The sequence below is a fragment of the Pseudophryne corroboree genome, chromosome 4, assembly GCF_028390025.1.
Source record: "Pseudophryne corroboree isolate aPseCor3 chromosome 4, aPseCor3.hap2, whole genome shotgun sequence".
Taxonomy (NCBI): domain Eukaryota; kingdom Metazoa; phylum Chordata; class Amphibia; order Anura; family Myobatrachidae; genus Pseudophryne; species Pseudophryne corroboree.
Window position 1 is genome coordinate 97549114 of NC_086447.1, and position 12829 is coordinate 97561942.

The following is a 12829-nucleotide window of genomic DNA, read 5'->3' on the forward strand; positions in this document are numbered from 1 at the left end:
TAGGAATTGAATCCCGGTGGATTCGTGGATCAAATCAGAGGCTGCATGCTCTGTCCTATCTATAAGGTGTCTCTTTACAATGTGTTCGTAATGGGTGTGAGTGTAAGGAGCTTGAGCATTGCGGTGAACGTCTTTCATTTTATCATCGGTAATGGTCATTACTTCTGGCAACACTCTTCCAATGTAACACAATCCCTCTGAGTTTGGGGCAAGCCACTTATACGCCTTCCTCCCACATATGAAATATGCATCATCGGGGAGGACATATGGGACAGAATATGACATCACCATATTACAAACCTTCCAGGTGAAAAATCCTATCCCTAACTCTCTCATTTGTCTAGTACACGTATCAGGCTGTATGATATGTGCACAGTATCCTGGTGATACTTCTCCAACTCGCATGGTCCTACTTCCTAGAGTGTACCTATACTGAAAATATCTCCCATCATTGGCTATTTGGCGTATAAGCTCTGAGTCTGTGGGCATTCTATCGGCTCTGTGTGAGAATGTCATGGTTTGGTTGTTCCATGTCACTTACCAATTTCCCGGCTTTCGGGGATTGGAAATGTTAAAACATATTAAGGACCTATCCACATGATACTGGTGGAGCTTCAAACTAGGAGGCTTAGAAATATTACATTTCTTGTCCACCGGTCTCCCACCCTTAAATTCAAGTACCTCATCTATCGTTAAAGCGTATGGCACTAGTCCTGACTTTCTATGACCTTGAGGTACTTGTGAGCACACCCAGCATTCCGTTTGGTTTAAAACCTTACCCACTAATGAGTGATAGTCACTCAATGGATGACGGTCCATGTTGATATTAAGGCTGGACTGACATCTCTGGATGCACCCGTCCTCAACTATGTTTTCACAATTCCTACAGATACAATTCTCTTCAGCTAACAATCCTTCACAATGTCTCTTAGTGTCATGACTACCAGATCGTTTTCTGATACTCGCCTTTGCTCGGTGATTGTGTTGCTCTCGGAATTCTACGAATCCATCCTGGTCATCAGAACCCATTCCAGATCCTTTCCTGACCTCTCTGGTACTCTCACCGAAACAGACTGCTCTGGTCAACAACAGGGTCAACAGGAAAACACGGAATGCAGTCTCTTGAGGCAAGTCCATCTTGCAGGAGGAGAAAGAAAGAGTTGTAATGGGGGAAAGAAAATAATTAGGAGGGAAAGAAAACTTGGCGCGACAACCGCCTCTGATCCTGTAGTTCTCTGTGCTCAGGTGCCGTGACAACAGTTCTGCCTCTCAACCTTCCCGGAACAGACACTCCAGTGATATGGTTTCCTCCACACTCTGCTCTTTGTCACGGGCTTTCTCTGGGTCAGCGACCTTCTTACAGTGGGACGAGTGGACCCAAGTCTCTCTTTCGGCAACCTTCAATGCTGTCGTGCTGGTCAGTAAGACTTGGTACGGTCCTTCCCACCGGTCAATCAGGCAACCTGAGCGTAGAAAGTTTCGAATCATTACATAATCCCCAGGTTCAATGTCATGACAATTACTGTCTGGCAGATCAGGAATCACTAGCTTTAGATTGCTGTTTTCATTTCTCAACTGCTTGCTCATCTTAACCAAATACTTTACAGTGACTTCATTGTTACATTTCAAATCATCCTGGGGGGTCAATCATTACATGGGGTTGTCGACCAAAAAGAATCTCAAAGGGTGACAGGTTAAGCGGGGACCTGGGAGTGGTTCTGATGCTGTACAGTACAATTGGCAAAGCTTCTGGCCACAACAATCCAGTTTCAGCCATTACTTTGCTCAACTTGTTCTTAATAGTGCTGTTTACTCTTTCCACTTTCGCACTCGCCTGTGGGCGGTACGGAGTATGCAGCTTACTATTAATTCCCATTAATTTGCATATTACCTGAAAGACTTCACCTGTAAAATGGGTACCCCTATCACTTTCAATTATCCTAGGGATACCATACCTGCACACAAATTCCTGCACCATTTTCTTTGCAGTAAACACAGCAGTATTTGTGGCAGCGGGGAACGCTTCAATCCAATTTGAAAACACATCAATACAAACCAATACATACTTTAAATTTCTACAAGGTGGCAATTGTATGAAATCAATTTGTATTACCTGAAAAGGGCCGTCCGTTGGCGGGATATGGGATGGTTCTGTTGGTATCGCCTTTCCAATATTCTTCCTCAAACAGGTGAGGCATGTCATTGCCCTCTTACCCGCATGAGAAGAAAATCCTGGCGTGCACCAGTAGGCTCTTACCAACTTGCACATACCTTCTTTGCCTAGGTGAGTCAGACCATGTGCCGCCTCAGCTAAACTTGGAAGGTATGCTCTGGGTGCCACTGGCTTACCCTGTCCATCTGTCCAGAGTCCTGAGGACTCCTGGCCATATCCTTTTGACCTCCAGACTGCCTTTTCCTGTGGGGAACACAAATTTAGCATTTCACTCAATTTCTGTGTGTTGACTGTATTGAATACCATCAGTTGTGTGATGTCTGTCTGTATGGGGGTGCTGGCTGCTGATTTAGCAGCTTCATCTGCCCGGCTGTTACCAAGTGACACTGGGTCTTGGCTGTATGTGTGGGCTTTACACTTGATAACAGCCACTCTGTCAGGTTCCTGTATCGCTGCTAGAAGTCTTTTGATGTGGGTCGCATGCGCCACGGGTGTGCCAGCTGCCGTCATGAAATTTCTGAGGCGCCATAGGGCCCCGAAATCATGTACTACTCCAAAGGCATACCTAGAATCCATGTAGATATTGGCTGACTTACCCTTAGCCAATTCACACGCTCTGGTTAGGGCGACCAGCTCAGCAACTTGTGCTGAGTGAGGTGGGCCCAGGGGTTCCGCTTCTATGGTACCTTTGTCATCTACGACTGCGTATCCAGTACACAAGTCTCCCGAGTCCGTCTGTCTGTGGCAACTACCGTCAGTGTAAAAAGTAAAATCTACACCTTCCAGTGGGTTGTCACTGATGTCGGGCCTTGCAGTGAAATTTTGGGTCAAATATTCCATACAATCATGTGTGTCAGTGTCTGTACTAAATCCTCCTTCACCATCACTCTCATCCCCCACCCTTTGTGCCTGTCCAGGCACACCTGGGAGATACGTTGCAGGATTTAGTGCACTGCATCTTCTTATGGTGATGTTTACAGGGGCCATTAGTGCTAATTCCCACCTTGTAAACCATGCAGATGAGACGTGTCTGGTTTGGGCAGAATTCAGTAAGGCTGACACTACGTGAGGTGTATGGATGGTCAGGTTGTGTCCCAACACTACATCTTCGCTTTTACTCACTAGCAATGCTATCGCTGCAACACTTCGCAAGCATGTGGGGAGAGATCGTGCTACGGTGTCTAGATGAGCGCTGTAGTAGGTTACCGGCCTGCTGGCATCACCATGTTTCTGGGTTAAAACACCTGCCGCACACCCAGCACTTTCCGTTCCGTACAGTTCAAAGGGTTTCCCATAATCTGGCATACCTAATGCTGGTGCCTGCGATAGGCACTGTTTGAGTTTCTCAAATGCCAGTTCGGACTCATCTGTGTGCGAAATCCGATCTGGTTTGTTTGATGAGACCATCTCTTGTAAAGGTAAGGCTAGTATGGAAAACCCTGGGATCCAGTTGCGGCAGTACCCACACATTCCTAGGAAAGTGCGAATCTGTTGCTGGGTTTGTGGCAGAGTCATGTTGCGAATCGCCTGTATTCTATCAGCGGTGAGGTGTCTCAGTCCTTGTGTCAAGCAATGTCCCAAATATTTTACCTTGGTCTGGCATAACTGTAACTTATCCTTTGAAACCTTGTGTCCCGTATCAGAAAGATGAAACAGAAGCTGTTTCGTGTCTCTCAAGGACGATTTGAGTGAATCAGAACACAGCAGTAAGTCATCTACATACTGTATTAATACTGATCCGCTCTCAGGTTGAAAGGATTGTAAACAATCATGCAAAGCCTGTGAGAAAATACTTGGGCTGTCAATGAAACCTTGTGGTAAACTTGTCCAGGTGTACTGTACTCCTCTGTATGTAAATGCAAACAAATATTGTCTGTCAGGGTGCAGAGGGACCGAAAAGAAAGCGGAGCAGAGGTCAATCACAGTGAAAAATTTTGCAGTGGGAGGGATTTGCATAAGGATGACAGCTGGATTTGGCACTACGGGGAATTGGCTCTCAACTATTTTGTTGATCCCCCTTAGATCCTGCACTAGCCTGTAACCCCTCCCCCCACTCTTTTTCACAGGGAAGATGGGACTATTGGCAGTGCTGGACGTCCTAGCCAGAATGCCCTGTTGTAGCAAGCGCTCTATTACTGGGTAAACTCCTAACTCCACCTCTGGCTTCAGAGGATACTGTGGGATTTTTGGAGCTATCCTACCATATTTTACTTGAACTACTACAGGAGCTACATTTGCCATCAATCCAGTGTCTTGTCCATCCTTGGTCCAAAGTGACTCCGGTATCTGGGAGATCATTTCCTCTACCTTGGATGGACACCTGTCTGTAACAGCAGTGTGTGACATTAACCTTTGAGGGGAGTCTAGCATATCCTGCACTTCCTGAGCGTGATTCTCGGGTATATCTAAGAACACACCTCCAGGAGTACAATATATGACCTCCCTACAAAGCCTGGGCATGCAATTGGGATCTTTCATAACCTTTTATTGATTCATTTAAACGGTCGGTTTATATCCATTCTCTTGTGTGTGCAGGCACTGGGGTGTTTATAGTGCCATGTCAACAATTAAACAGAGGTGTGATGACGTCATAGGCGGGCGCCGAGCTCCGGAAGCTGCATTCGGCGCCGGTGAGTGGGCTTCTCACGTGTTTGGTGACAGGTATTTAGGTAAGTCACTTTTGCTGTATGATTATGTATCCTGATGACAAACCATTAAAGGTTTGAAACGTTGATATCTATATTGGTGTCATTGTGACTGTGTCCTGAGTGCCGCTTTGAGGAATCCCTATTTACTGCTGTTATGCAGGTTTGAGGGCACCGGACCAAGCTATCACTGCTTCTGGGAGTGCCGAGTCTTTGATCAAGTATATATATAAATATATATATATATATATGCGTGCAAAAGTCCCGGCACTCCTCTTATAGTGTGTGCATGCTGCGGTGCCTTCCCAGGGGAACAAAACCTCTATTGAAAAACATGGAAGAAAGGCGGCACTCAAGCAGTCTTCATAGATGAAATGAATAGGTCAGCTTTAATAGACCGACATGTTTCCGGGCTCTACCCCTTCCTCAGGGCCTCAACAACCCTAGCTGAACCACAGATAATACATTTATACACCAACATTAACAAACAATCAATCAAAAACCCTAATGTGACTCACCTGCTCAACGGCGCCGTTCTGACCGTCCGGACGCTCGGCAGCACTCCTGCGTCGCCCATCCGTGACGTCATCAAGCTGAGCCAGAAGTCCGTCACCATGACAACTCCAAGGCACACTCATTAGTCGCTAGGGGCTCTACTCCAGGTCTCACGCTGCCGGCCCGTGACGTCATCCGGCGGCGCATCGCAGGATAGTAGCTAAGCAACCAAAATAACTAAAATGCAAGAAAATCAACATAAGAATAAAGAACAATATAAACAAAACGTTAAAAACAAAAAAATAACTGTTACACCACCATGCTCAAAGTAGATCAGTCCCAGCCACATTACAATGACTATATACAAGCATAGGACCGCAGGCAAAATGCATAAAAAAGAAAACATCACTAGGACTAACTGAAATAACACAATCTCCTACTGGTCATACTTGATGGGATGTCAATTACACTTTATAATAGTCTGTGCTAAGTGAAGCTAGGTTACTATCCCTAAGAGGGCTAGATTTAAAGAAAACACTGTAAACCGAGGTTCTCATTAAGCCCCCGGGGTGATAGCGTGCCCAGCTTATAAATCCACCTAGATTCGCGCTGTAAGAGGGCTCGGTCCCTGTCTCCCCCTCTCATCGTTTTGGGAATGTGATCAATGAGGATGGCTCGAATACTAGCCACCCCATGTTTGAACGCCAGGCAGTGGCAAGCAAAAGGTTGATCACTACTACCTTTCTCAAATGCTTTTTTTATGGCGCTTCTATGTAGCGCCATACGTTCCCGAAACTGGCGTACGGTCTTGCCAACATAGGCAAGACCACACGGACAGGTCAAAAGATACACTACATGGGTAGAGGTACATGTAAGGCGATACTTGATGGCTAGCTTCTTCCCAGTAAGGGGATGGTTGAACGAGCCACCTGTCATAAGCGTATTGCAGGTGGCACATCCAAGGCATCTGAAGCAGCCCAATTTGGCTCTTAGAAAATGAGCGTCCTGTACGCCAGTCATACGTGTAACATCCAATTTGACTATGTGATCACCAATGTTCCTACCCCTGGTGTAACTGGGTAAAAGCGAAGTATTGGCTAGGGACGATAGAGCTCCCTCTGTTTGTATGATGGGCCACAGTGATTTGGCCCTGCGTACCCTCCTATTGGTGGCTACAGAAAATCTATTGACCCAAGGGAGTTTGGGGCTACCCTCCCTCTGTTGTCTACCAGAAGGATTTAAGGCCTGTGTGCGTGAAACTTTAAGGGCTCTGGCTTTCGCTTGTTGCAATTCACCTAAGGGATAACCTCGCTCCGCAAATTTAACTTGCATTTTATCCAGAGCTGTCCTAGTCTCCTCTGGGTCTGAGGTAATGCGTCATACACGCATAAACTGAGAATAAGGTAAACCTCTACGCAATGTGTCGGGGTGGAAACTACGATGGTCAAGAAGCATGTTCCTATCCGTCTTCTTAGTAAATAGGGTGGTCGACAAATTACCATCCCTGACTGTGATAGTGACATCAAGATAGTTGATTCTAAAGTCGTCAATAACATAAGTGAATTGTACTGGATGTTGCGTCAGATTATGCTCCTCCCACAGAGATATTAAGTCCTCCCTGGACCCCTGCCAAAGTACAATCAGATCATCAATGTACCTTTTAAAGTATAACACCTGGGACTTAATAGCTGGATCAAGGTAGAACATTCTTTTTTCCACCTGATACATAAAAGCGGTGGCGTACGATGGGGCCACTGCGGACCCCATCGCACACCCCGCTAACTGGAGCATAAATCTACCATTAAACACAAAGTAATTACGTTTGAGAACTTTGTCAAGGAGAGATAGAAAGAAGGATATTTCAAGACCGGAATAAACTACACTATCCTGGATGAGTAGTCTCACAGATTCAATCCCTGCCTCATGGGGGATGCAGGGCTCCATCGTACGCCAACGCTGTTATGTATCAGGTGGAAAAAAGAATGTTCTACCTTGATCCAGCTATTAAGTCCCAGGTGTTATACTTTAAAAGGTACATTGATGATCTGATTGTACTTTGGCAGGGGTCCAGGGAGGACTTAATATCTCTGTGGGAGCTCTATCGTCCCTAGCCAATACTTCGCTTTTACCCAGTTACACCAGGGGTAGGATCATTGGTGATCACATAGTCAAATTGGATGTTACACGTATGACTGGCGTACAGGACGCTCATTTTCTAAGAGCCAAATTGGGCTGCTTCAGATGCCTTGGATGTGCCACCTGCAATACGCTTATGACAGGTGGCTCGTTCAACCATCCCCTTACTGGGAAGAAGCTAGCCATCAAGTATCGCCTTACATGTACCTCTACCCATGTAGTGTATCTTTTGACCTGTCCGTGCGGTCTTGCCTACGTTGGCAAGACCGTACGCCAGTTTCGGGAACGTATGGCGCTACATAGAAGCGCCATAAAAAAAGCATTTGAGAAAGGTAGTAGTGATCAACCTTTTGCTCGCCACTGCCTGGCGTTCAAACATGGGGTGGCTAGTATTCGAGCCATCCTCATTGATCACGTTCCCAAAACGATGAAAGGGGGAGACAGGGACCGAGCCCTCTTACAGCGCGAATCTAGGTGGATTTATAAGCTGGGCACGCTATCACCCCGGGGGCTGAATGAGAACCTCGGTTTACAGTGTTTTCTTTAAATCTAGCCCTCTTAGGGATAGTAAGCTAGCTTCACTTAGCACAGACTATTATAAAGTGTAATTGACATCCCATCAAGTATGACCAGTAGGAGATTGTGTTATTTCAGTTAGTCCTAGTGATGTTTTCTTTTTTATGCATTTTGCCTGCGGTCCTATGCTTGTATATAGTCATTGTAATGTGGCTGGGACTGATCTACTTTGAGCATGGTGGTGTAACAGTTATTTTTTTGTTTTTAACGTTTTGTTTATATTGTTCTTTATTCTTATGTTGATTTTCTTGCATTTTAGTTATTTTGGTTGCTTAGCTACTGTCCTGCGACGCGCCGCCGGATGACGTCACCGGCCGGCAGCGTGAGACCTGGAGTAGAGCCCCTAGCGACTAATGAGTGTGCCTTGGAGTTGTCATGGTGACGGACTTCTGGCTCAGCTTGATGACGTCACGGATGGGCGACGCGGGAGCGCTGCCGAGCATCCGGACGGTCAGAGCGGCGCCGTTGAGCAGGTGAGTCACATTAGGGTTTTTGATTGTTTGTTAATGTTGGTGTATAAATGTATTATCTGTGGTTCAGCTAGGGTTGTTGAGGCCCTGAGGAAGAGGTAGAGCCCCGAAACATGTCGGTCTATTAAAGCTGACCTATTAATTTCATCTATGAAGACTGCTTGAGTGCCGCCTTTCTTCCATGTTTTTATATATATATATATATATATATAAAACAACAATACCCTTAATTCGCGCTGTACTATAAATAGGGCAGCACCTCTTAAAAAATCTCCCTGCTAGTGGGAGACGATCAAAGATATACAACACAAATATTCAGAGTGCGCACAGATACAATGGTGTGATTAGAATTAAAATGAATATTTAAATTAAAATCCAAACAGCATAACCAGAATGACAGAAAGATTATTTTTAATAAAAATAAAAATTTGTAGTATACGTTGTTCCATAAGCACAATACACATTTATGCAGAAACAGTGTATATTATATATATCTCATAAAACCCAACGCGTTTCGTCCATTATGGACTTCATCAGGGGTACAGGTCACAGCTGGTAGGCTGAATGGAGGAGAGAGAAGAGGAGAAAAAAGAGCAAATGAGATACATCAAATGGTATCATATCTTCATCAACCAGTTCATTTTATAAATTCGTTTCACAATATATATATAACAGATCAAGAGGAGTGTGGAAAACACCACATAGTATAAAGTTAATAAACATGTCTTTACAATAAAGAAAACTAGATGTTGAGGAAAGAGGGATATTCTCAGATATCTTTTTAGGTGTATGGTTCTGATGATATAGTACTTACTGAAATAATGCTTTGGGAAATTTCCTACAGAATGGTCTCACTGTGAAGAGTATTATGACGTAATATATACTTCTGATGGGGAGAAAGTGTTAATTAGATTTAATCAACTAACTCGAACTATATACCGGCTAGAAAGTTGATTGGTTACTTACATAAAAATATTAATAATTCTCGTGAACTTCTAGTCAGATACTACTTATTGGTGGCTCCTGGTAGGTGCTTTCTATAGAGCACAAATATTTTACTACTAATAGAAATTAACTCATTACGGCCTAATTTTGCCTTTAATAAGGTATAATTAGATACTCACATTTAATTATAGGACAAAAACCGATTAGATTGTGTCCTCCAAGGTTAGTAAAAGGCCACAAGCGATCTAAATAAATTGAATAGTGTTCATGGCAATAATAGGACAATAATACTATAATTAGACGGTAGAGTGAACTAATAGATCTACTTACTTTAAGGTAAAGCCAATAACACCAAACAAGTTGTCCAGTGGGAAAAACAACTGTAATAAATAGAAATATTCAGATCTTCGCCTCACACTTAATAAAGTGAGATGATTAATTAATTCAATTAGGGCCATAGAGTAGTACTTACACTGAAAGGTTCTGGATGTGTGTCAGCCTCCTCTCCTGGATGTCAAGTGAACTGGAGAGGCTATATCTGGCCTATTTATACCTATATGTGGGTTACCTCACTTCCTGTGCCCTAATGATTGGTTGATCAAATAGGCTTAAATGAGTACATGTCTGAAATGTAATAAAGGAAATCAACCCTATTCTTTGCACAACATGAGATTATCTTCAATAGGAGTATTAAGAAATGACTTTAGAGTTCGTATAACAACCTAAATCGCAGACTTCCGTCCTGTGTTCCACCTGAATCATGGTGGAACGCACGGACCTCCATAACCTCCGCCCCACTTTTACATATCCAGTGACATCAGCTAGTCCTCCCCTAAAAGCACTAGGCACTGATAGGACTATTAGCTCAGTGTAACCCCGCCCTCGGGACCAGTCATTGGCTGACATCAATGACAGGTTCCATCAAATACTCAAACCCTTTTTTCCTAGGAGTTGCTCAGAATGAAAGTGAACAAGCCCGTGACCGGGTGAAACGCGTTTTTCTAGTGGGCATCCCTCCTGTCTGAACAACTGAATGGGTGATATTTGTTACCATAATTATCTTATCTTTGGCACCTTTGCCTGTTTGACACCTTAAGTTTGTTTTCAGTGAGCACATCGCCTGTTGGTTGTTTTAAACAGCCACAGGTCATGCAGATTATACTGAGTCACACTCTCTGCCTCTCTGTCTGATTTAATATTTCTGCTGTGGTTCAATACTTTCAAATTTGACTGTGCTGCACACACATGCACCCCCCCATGTAAGCAAATTTTGACATAATCAGGTGACATAGCCTCTTGTATATCTCAGATAATAGTGTTGCTACTTACACAGTTTATGCTCCCAGAGAATGAGCACAGCATATTCGCTAGATACAAATCTTTTTGTCTATGCACAATAAGCAAACAATATCTCTGTATATATTTATGGTTACAGGGACTGATTTCTCTTTTCCGCATAATTCTTTTTGTTTTATGCAAATTAAATTTCTGCATATACTTATGATTGCAGGAATTGATTTTGATTTCGTTTGATTGAGGAAGTAGCTTGCCCCAGGCAGCTCCTCAAAGGCATATTCTGTGTGTCTGTCCCCTCTAGGACGTGTCACCAAGGGGTCTGTTTAATGGGTGACAACTCTTCAGTCTCATTCATTATTATATGATAATACAAACATTTACTGTTACCAACAGGAATATACTTTGCCACTGTCATAAATGACCATTTGGATTTTTTCAGGCTACCATACCTGTTTTTCAGGATATCTAATAGGATGTGCTAAATACGCGTAACCCCGTATCCAGCGATTTGGCACCTTTTATATGAACTCATTGGTCTGTATATGGTCATATGATTACAGTCATTGTCTTGTTTCTTCCTTCTTTGTGATACCTGTATGATACCGTTTACCGTCACCTAAATTTACGATGCTTAAACATAACAGGTGACCAAAAGGAGACCTAGAGCATCAAATAAACTGTGCTCATAATATTTCCTATTTTCTATTACCATATTCCCACTTTTCTTCCTTCTGTGAACTCTCATCCATGATTCTGGAGAACGTGTTCTCTCAGGGACACGTCTCTCCAGTCTAACGTGGACAGCAGATTCACACCTATTTTTCTATTACGACTTACCCAATCCCATAATACAGTCTGATCAATCATTCATTCTTTCTCTGAAGAAGGAACCATTCCTTCTTTTTCGGTGCACTCTCATTGGTGATATAGGGCAAGCTCTCCCTACGACCATACCCCTACGTTCACGCCCAATCTCGTCCGATCTTGGAAGCTAAACGGAGGTGGGCCAGGTCAGTACCTAGACAGGCGACTGCTAGGGAATACCTGGTGAAGTAGGTAAGTTTTTCTTCCCTATAGTAAAAACGCCAACAGCAGTATCACCACTTACACTTAATCCAACTACTTCTTTAATCTCCAATTGTGACTATTTACCTACCAATGATAGTGGCAAATTAATAGAATTGTTAACAGTGTGTGGGCTCTCCCACTCGCGTATTTAACCCAACCAGGGCCGCATTAATACAAACCAAGTTTGTACAGATCTTCAGCAGACGGAGGCAGCTTGAGATGTAGCTACTTTTCCTATATGCATTTATCCAGGCATAAATAAGATCTGAACATTCCATATACTCCTTGAAATCTAATAAGTTTCTTCATCCAGACATATTTCCCGCATTGTATAATCATGGCTATGTTGAATTTATTTTGTTTTGAGTTTTTTATGTGTGGAGAAGGGTACTAACTAAAGACGACTTCATTAAAACTATAGACTTATCTCTTACTGACCATCATTAATGATAATACGATAAGAGTGCGCCCAAACAAGAGTCATACTTTTTCTTCTTGTACAGATGCTGCCATATATATCCACTGGTAATGCAGTATAAATCCAGTGGCACTGACGTATAAATCCAGTGCAGTTATACTGCCGTATATGTCCAGTGGTACCGCTGTATAAATCCAGTGATACTGCCATATATGTCCAGTGGTACTGCCATATAAATCCAGTGTTACTGGCGTATAAATCCAGTCCAGTGATACTGCCGTATATGTCAAGTGGTACTGCCGTATAAATCCAGTGATACTGCCGTATATGTCCAGTGGTACTGCCATATACAGTAAATACAGTGGTACTGGCCTATAAATCCAGTCCAGTGATACTGCCGTATATGTCCAGTGGTACTGCCGTTCAATTCCAGTGATACTGCCGTTAAATTCCAGTGATACTGCCGTGTAATTCCAGCGGTACTGCCCTATAAGTCCAGTGGTACTGGCATATATATTCAGTCCAGATATACTGCTGTATATGTCCAGTGGTACCGCTGTATAAATCCAGTAATACTGCCATATATGTCCAGTGGTACTGCTGTATA

General features: G+C 43.5%; 1 pseudogene; it reads left to right on the top strand.

Moving 5' to 3' along the window:
* The first annotated feature begins 11676 nt into the window (after positions 1-11676).
* On the top strand, positions 11677-11795 carry LOC134912498 (5S ribosomal RNA; annotated as a pseudogene).
* The last annotated feature ends 1034 nt before the right edge of the window (positions 11796-12829 follow it).